Source organism: Gadus chalcogrammus, chromosome 15 (assembly GCF_026213295.1).
Source record: "Gadus chalcogrammus isolate NIFS_2021 chromosome 15, NIFS_Gcha_1.0, whole genome shotgun sequence".
NCBI lineage: Eukaryota > Metazoa > Chordata > Actinopteri > Gadiformes > Gadidae > Gadus > Gadus chalcogrammus.
Window position 1 is genome coordinate 18412258 of NC_079426.1, and position 9257 is coordinate 18421514.

Sequence of the window (9257 nt, forward strand, 5' to 3'; positions counted from 1 at the left end):
GGATCAGGTCACATTGTTGATACTATCCTCCGGGCTCAGTCATGGAACACGCCGGTGAGTGTCCCCTTGTACAGCACGCTGTCTGTGTATATGTCTGTCTCTCTCTCTCTCTCTCTCTCTCTCTCTCTCTCTCTCTCTCTCTCTCTCTCTCTCTCTCTCTCTCTCTCTCTCTCACTCTCGCTCTCGCTCTCCTGCTCTCGCTGTCTCTCACTCTATTCCTGTCTTGCCCTTTCTCTGTACAGACTACGAGTGTCTATTCCGCTCAGTGTGGCTGTGTCTCAAACAGAAACACATACATCGCGATTCTGCTGTGTATTGTTGTTTCTTCTTCCTCTTTGCTGGTAATCACGTGTGTCACCTGACGTCCAACGCTCGCTCATTGATCCCTCTAATGTGTCTGATATTTACAGACACATGCTGCAGGTTTAGGCTGGGTTCCCGGAAGCGGGGACGCCGGATGGATCCATAATGTGTTTACGATAGAGGTCACGCCTGATTTGAATTGATGTTGAAAGACTGAGCAAAGCCGAACTAAACCTTCATCTTGAATCCAATAGCACGCCTGACCGGATCATCAACGCTAACTGACACACCACTGGTTGGGTGGCTGTTCATTAACATGAAGTCCGTTAGTTGAACATGAACTAACTAACTTAGAAAAGATGATCATCTCGTTTGTCAAGGATGAATCTATCCATCTCGCTGATCTGAAAATAATCTTTTAATGTGTACCAACACACCACAATAACAACAGAGGTGCGAAAGGATGAGTAGTTCCTTATCAAACTTGTTGATTGGTTTGATAAGATGGTGGTGGAACTTTGTATTGGGAGGAATACTTTTTTTATTAGGATTAAGACAATCTTTTCAATCAGACTTTTCTTGGATTAACTTTCTTGGTCAGATTTTTTTTTAATGTTGGGATCTATTTAACGTGATCACACAATCATGTGGTCATCATTGTCACAAAGGGTAGCCTACCTTCTTCTCCATATGTTTTATTTACATGAGAGTTTACCCTTGCCGGGAGAGACCTGTTTCAGGGAGGAAAGAGGCAAAGCTGTCAAAAACAAACAAGCAAGCAGTACACAACAAAACAGGCCGAGAACCAAGTAACACGGCCCCTTAAAGGTGGAGTGTCTAGGACTGAGCGGCGTTTAGCAGTGATGCTAGGAGAAGTGGTGGGTGATTCAAAAATGTAACCGACTACTACCTCATCGAGTAGTTAATTGTCAAGGAAAAGGGTCCTTGATAGATTTCTTAATTGTATTTATGGTTTTAGTCCGTAAAACTTAAAGGTCATAGATTTGTTTTACGATTACACTCAGGGATTTTATCCAAAGCTACTTACAATAAGTGCATTTGTCAGAAGAAAGAGAAACAATCTATCGCTTTTGGTACAGTAAGGATGGTCATAGAAACCAAGTGCCAAGTACTAACAATTGTTAGGCTAACCCCTTCCCCATCTACAACAAAGATAGCTAGGATAAGATTCTACACAATGCATACAAAAAGTACTATTTTTAAGTGCAAAGGCGTATAACATACAATAAGTGTGTACAATAATTGCCAGGATGTACAACATACCATAGGTGCGTAAGAGGGATGTGTGTTGGGGGGGCTATGCAGAGTCTAGGGAAACTATTCTAGATAAACATACAGCGATAGATGTACATTCTGGGCTACTGCAGAAACATGGCGTGCTCCGAGAGAGAGGACCCGCTCCCTGTGTAGATATTTAGGACTCCTTCTAATGTCCCCAAAACACATAAATTCTCGCTTTCATGGGATTATCCACTGATTGAACAACTTGAATATTTAATAGTTTTACGTATAAGTGCATCTGGCGTACAGTGTATAGCAGAATATACTACAATTTGAAGGGAACTCATTGTAGGGCATTGCAGTCTGAATCCACACCGGACCGACCTTAAGTATATAAGCATTGCCACTTTAATGTATGCATATCGGTTATGTACGTCTGCCCTATGTTACATTAAGAGTGTATATGCTAAACATCTAAGAGCATATAGGCAGTATCCTCAGCGGTCATGTACTAAAGAATAGATACAACAGCCAGTGCTGCTTGTTGGTGGACAGCCAATAGAGAATGGTATGTTGGCTTATGTCCATTCAGTGTGTAAGGCTTTGGTATTCGGCATTTGCTGCCGCATTCAAATGTGAGGGGTATGCCGTTAGCAGCTCAAGCAGCGAGTTGGTGTCAAATTGGCTTATCCGTTGTAATTTGATTACATTCAATTTTCCACCATTTATATGACACAGTCAATGTTTATTGGTCTTCATGTATATTATACTGTTAAGAAAGCCATACACAGCTGCACATAAGACACAGAATTGTATGTCCAATTATACCTTGATGTATAGTATCACAGCTCATGACCATATTTATGTTAATAGTTTGAATACATACAACATTGAATAGTGATACATATTGTATCATTAGATACTTTGAGACTAGAAATTTTAGGATTCCCAGGGATAAGATTTTCGGAAAAAGTCTATAAATGGGTAAATGCATTATTGTCAGTACTATGGACGTTACCCATATGTTTCTTTGTGTGGGAGTGTACGTGTGTGCCTGTGTGTGCGTGTTAAGGGTTTGTCTGTTAGATGTATGTGTGTGTGTAGCTGTCTGTATTTCTGTTTTTCAGTATGTGTGTGTGTGTGTGTGTGTGTGTGTGTGTGTGTGTGTGTGTGTGTGTGTGTGTGTGTGTGTGTGTGTGTGTGTGTGTGTGTGCGTGTGTTGAGTATTATGAGGATGTAAACATTTGCATGTGGTCTTTGTGTTCCAGGGCATCTGATGCCTTCAGAGTGGCTTATTATTTGTATTGTTATGACCCGTTCCTGAGGATGAACACACACACACACACACACACACACACACACACACACACACACACACACACACACACACACACACACACACACACACACACACACACACACACACACACACACACACACACACACACACACACACACACACACACACACACACACACACACACACACACACACACACACACACACACACACACACACACACACACACACACACACACTGTGGCAACCCGTCTCTGGCACAGCGCCCCTGGAGGCCAAGGGGGCAGGTTGTGGAGGCGGTGTACCACCGATTCTCCACAGATGGCACCAGTAAGAACATTGGGGCCAATTAATGAAATGCGGAGCACCTGAGGAGCAGGTGTGGAAGCATGCTTTAAAAGCATGCTTCCACACTCATTCAGGGCTCTCCTGGTTCGCGTGAGCGGAGAGACCAGTCTCATGGGTGATGGGATTCCACCCGGAGGAAAAAGACTGTTGATTCCTCCAAAGCTGAGTTTTATGTTTAGTTTGATAGATTTATAATTTACTATTGAATAAAAGTGCCATTTTGGCTCTAAGTAATCTCCAGTTCGTGTGCTTATTGGAAGGAGGCGGCTCACTCACCAAGCTGGGTTGCCACATATGGTGGAGCATGCAGGCAGCTCGACCAATCTACGGACCATCTTTTAAGTAAACGCCGACTTCCAATGGAGGCAGCTCGACCAAGTTACCATTTTTCCTTTTCAATGGATGAACAAACCCCGATGCAGAGCCCCAACAGAGCTGCAGCTGCCACCCAGAGATAAACTGAACTCCTCCTCCTCCGAGAGGCGGTCCAACGGCTCGAGCAGGGGCCCGCGTTCAACAAGCAGATCCAGGAAAGGCCCGAGGAGAAGTGCACCCTGATCAGGGAGATCCAGGACCTCAAGGACATGCTGGAGGTTAAGGAGCGGAGGGTCAATGACCTACAGAACGGGATGGAGAACCTGCAGGAACAGCTTCGGGACAAGGAGAAGCAGATGGGCAGCCTGAAAGGGAGGATCAAGTCGCTGCAGGCGGACACCTCCAACACAGACAGCGCCCTCACCAGGTTGGTGGAATCCGTCGCTGAGAAGGAGCATATCATCAAGCGGCTGAAGGAACAAAGGTTCCAGGATGACCAGGGGAAAGGTGAGGAGCTGGTGGCCAGCAGGACTATGCTGGAGAAAATGAAGGTGGAGCACAAGATGGCCCTGGAGGAGACTGCCGCCAGACACGAGGCCCAAAGCATGGACTGGTTGCGGGAGAGGGAGGCACTGAAGGCCCAGCTGTTGGGTTTGATGAAGGCGCTGGAAGAGAACCGGCAGGTCGCCCAACAGCTGAGCTTCAACGTCGGTCCCCAGCCCCAGCCAATTGAGACTCGTCAGGACAGATGGGGAACAGCGCCACCTGGACGGGCAGCCAAGCCGAGGCGACGCGTCCGAGAGGTGGAGAGGCGGGATCGCATCCGTCAGTTCCAAGAGAGGGAGGACCGGGAGCACCTGATCCGCAAGAGGAACTGGCTGGAGGTGGAGAAGCGGCGTCTGGACGCCGACTGCATGGCGCTGCAGTTCCTGGAGCGTGAGCGGCAGCGCATCCGGTTTGAGCGCCGGCGTGAGCGGTGCGGGAGCGGGTCAAGCTGCGCCGGCAGCAGGAGCAGCTACGCTTCGGGCAGGAATACCGCTCCGGCAAGAGGTCCTACAGGGTCCAGGGGGGACACTGGCCGGGGCGGACCAACGCCAACACCCTATCCAGCCTCGACGCGGGTTGCTGGTCAGTCAGAGGTGCCCCGAGCCTTCATCAAAGGGTGGAGGAGTGTGGCAACCCGTCTCTGGCACAGTGCCCCTGGAGGCCAAGGGGGCAGGTTGTGGAGGCGGTGTACCACTGATTCTCCACAGATGGCGCCAGTAAGAACATTGGGGCCAATTAATGAAATGCGGAGCACCTGAGGAGCAGGTGTGGAAGCATGCTTTTAAAAAGCATGCTTCCACACTCATTCAAGGCTCTCCTGGTTCGCGTGTGCGGAGAGACCAGTCTCATGGGTGATGGGATTCCACCCGGAGGAAAAAGACTGTTGATTCCTCCAAAGCTGAGTTTTATGTTTGGTTTGATAGATTTATAATCTACTATTGAATAAAAGTGCCATTTTGGCTCTAAGTAATCTCCAGTTTGTGTGCTTATAGGAAGGAGGCGGCTCACTCACCAAGCCGGGTTGACACACACACACACACACACACACACACACACACACACACACACACACACACACACACACACACACACACACACACACACACACACACACACACACACACACACACACACACACACTTACAGGTGGATAATGTATTGAGAAAATAGCTGGAAGGAAATTGTAACCAATCCATCTTAAATGGCAATAACCACACTCTTTTGTAATTGATAGCCGCCAGAAGAACATTAAACCAGTAACGGCTCTAATAATTATATTATAATGTAAATATTATGCCAGTGTTGCAGAGGTCACATTGATTTCAGTCTAACTAATTTATGCTGGTATGAGATTCACTTCACAATATTAAAGTGGGGTGGAGATTGGCGACGCCTTATTTGTCTCCTCTTGTCCTTTGAGCCTCGACGGTTGTGTACATTTGTTTGCAGCAAAGTGTATGGGTCCGAGAAAGATGAGTGGTGATCCAAGATAATTGTCATCACCATTTTGAAAAGTGGTGTTGTTGGACATCTGTTTATTCTTACACCCAGAGCTCACATTGGACAGATGTACTGTTCAGAGCACCAGCTATAGAGCACTCCTGGGCAAATATAATCAAGGATTTCTGCCACAGGGATAAGTGGAACAAAGCGAAATCCTCTCATACATTGGCGCTGACATGAGCACAGGTATAAGAACATATATATAATGTTAACTCCTTGATGGAGCCTCTTGTCGTGTCTTAATTCCTCGAGTGGTGTTATGTATTTAATCATCTAAAACTGTCTAAAATGCATGCAAACAATTTTTCATAATCATATTTTCATGTCTGTTTTATTTGGCTCTGTTTTCATTGTAATCCCTTGCTTCATTTCCTGTTTTATTGTTGTAAGGCAAATGAATGAAGTGAAAAGTTCCTGTTCCTTTTTTTGCTGTCTCTCCTGCTGGCAGGATGTCAAGTATTGATCTCCGCTGGCTACATTTTAGCTGTGATGGTCCATAATGGCATACCAAACAGCAGTCAACAAACAGCATATCAGATTTCAGCCTACCTACATGCAGATTATAAGGCTCTGTGAGGCAGCGAGCGTAGCACTGCAATGAATGACCATAGTCTCTCTTTTGTGAGTTAAATCCACATTTACAGGACTTTTGGATGAGTGGATGAGAATCTGTGTTAGGAAAGGGATTGATGAAGGAATAGACAGGGATGGAAACATTAATAGAGGCAATGATTGGATGAATGATCCTGGCCAACAGAGACACCCCATGGAAACATCACATTAAATATGTATTTATTATTTCATTGTTGAGGTTCAATCTAAGCACATACATACTGCAATGATGTAATATTGTAATTGCCAGCTTAGTTTGCCTTTGATGTCAAGAGAGGACAAAGCGTTGCTTCGGCTCATTGGTTCGGCTGTATGTCTCTCTGTATGAGGTGAGGTCAACATGCCAAATCTATCATTGAGGTTAGCCCGCACGTGACATCTACATCAAGAGAAGAGAGAACTGTTTAAGTTCACATATCCAGACATTAACAAGTATTTAAACAAACCCCATATCAGACGCCCATCACAGATCTACCGCATCTGTGATGAGTGGAGACCGATGTTCCTCCTATGAGGAAGACAGTGATTTTAGGATGTTACAAAGCAGCACACTACTCCCGTCAAATCAAGGCAGCAGCAGTCTGCCCCACAGCTCCCTCTGTGTATGTTGTGTGTACTGCTGGTTCAACTGCACCGCTCCGCCACGCGGTCAGAAGATGAACGCTCGGCCAGCGGACCACAGCCCGTTGGGTCGGAGGTCAGTGTTCTGAGTTGGCTCTGAGGTTTACACTAGGAGACACTCTTCACTCCATAACAGATGCAGTGGTCACCCTGCAACCTTATGATTAAGAACCTGCATATCATCGTTCGATATGAGGAAATATCTATCACACAGTACTCATTTTTCATTCATTTAATTATCTTAAATTGAGAAATAATTTGAGGGAATGAAACAATGTGTTCAGTGTTTGATATTCTTTGTGGAATGTTACATCCACTGTGAGCATAGCTGCATCCAACCAGAGCAGCAGATATACCTCCCTTTACACTGTTCTGTATCTGGTGCACAGCAGATCTCAGGCCCAGGTGTTTATTATTAACAGAGACAGACATTATTTAAATTGCATGCATTTTCTATTCAGCTATACTAACATTCATTTTTTTGATTAAACCTAGACATTTTGTCTTGCCTAAACTTCACCATATCTAACCTCATACCTAAATGGAAAGTCTTATATTTGTATACTTACATTAAATCATCTCTCACCAAGTAGGCCCATTGCAGACCACTATTGAAGGTGTCTGTTATGTATAAAAATAATAATAAGAAAAAAGATATCCTCCTAAAGTTTATACAGCTTATACAGACAATCTGTGATTACTTTTGATTGTATTTTTGCCCATCTCTTTATTCTAAATTCCCCCCTTTCTTCTATATTTTACCTCCTCCTCTTCCCACAAACTTTTTGGCATTACACCTATTATCTACAAAGTCCTATCGTATTCTAATAACCACACTGAATTTATAGTGTGAAAGCCACTGCATTTCCAACTCTGTTTGTGACTGAATCGCCAACAGAGTTGTAACAACTTGATAGAAACACCATTTAAGTCTGCCTCATGCTTTTGCAGTTGTATGTGTTTTTTGTATAATAGCATCCGCTCATCCTTAAATGTAATGGCAGTTTATATTGTGAGTGATGGTTAAGAAGGGCCTGTCAGAGCACTTCCTGGGCTGTTTGGAAAGGTGTGGCTGCAGACCAAACAAACATCTCAATCAAGAGCTCAATGTTGCCGTTGATGCTACATGCTATTCAATGGTTCCAAACTATGCACACATAAGCCATGTGTTAAATGGTTGGACAACTGATGTTTTAGAAAAAGAGGTTACTTCCACTTCTCAGCTGATAAAACAGAATAGGCTCTAAATTAACAACAGGAAATGGTTTGAAAGGACCAATTCTGAACACAATCAGATAATCTCACACACACACATGCATACACACACACACACCCACGCTTGCATGCACACACACACACACACACACACACACACACACACACACACACACACACACACACACACACACACACACACACACACACACACACACACACACAGACAAACACACACACGCACACATGCGAATGCACACACAAACACACATCTCATGTATGCATTACTTCCACTCTGCAGGGTTGACGAAAATAATCCAGTATATTCTGGGTAATACCTCAAAAGTTTCTAAAGTTACATGAGGTTTTATTAACACAGATTTTTGCTTTTCTCACGCCTGACAGAGAACTTACCTTAACGAATCAATAAATGTATAGACGGAGGGAGGTAACGATGGGTGTGTATGTGCATGTTGGGGGGAGGTCATTGTAAAGCAGCACTTAAACAACTATTAGCCCTTGTTTGGCTGAGGTGGTGTTAAATATTTGATGCGGCCTTCCTTCCCCCACCCATCAGCGGACCCTTCACATTCCACATCAGGTCCACACCAGACCAAAACAGACCTCACCAATTCAGGTGTCACACCGGACTACATTGGGGGCCTAATGGATTCGATCAACCTATCATCCTTAGACACTGAAAACAATTCGACCCCCCCCCCCCCCCCCCCCTCACCCCACTGCGTATGTTGCACACAGAATAATCTTGCTAAAGGGCATTGGGTTAACTGTGCACAGATGTAAAAGGTTGTGATTGATCCAAGATGAGGAAGCCAAGTTTATAATTGATCACTCAGCTGTATGAGAGACAGTTATACAGGAATCAATGCGGCCAGGGGATAATTCAGTATTCAGGATGGTGGTACCCTAATGGAGAGACAAAGGGCAGGCCATGGAGGGCAGCGCGGATGCTGCGCCAGTCCAACCGATGCCATCCCCCGATACTGCAGAGAACTACGACCACATGAGAGAAGTGCAGCACCGAGAGCTGTTGACTCACAACTAACCACTGTTACTTTAACTCAGTAACCTTTATTATTTTAAGTTGATGAACTGAAGAGGCGTTTGAAACAGAAACAACTGTGGTTTACTGTGAGTTGTTTGAAGTGTGTTAGATACCAGGGCCCACACCCAACAACCACTGAGTCAAGCCAGGCTGTAACTGTCAATAACACATTGTAGGTCAAAAGTCA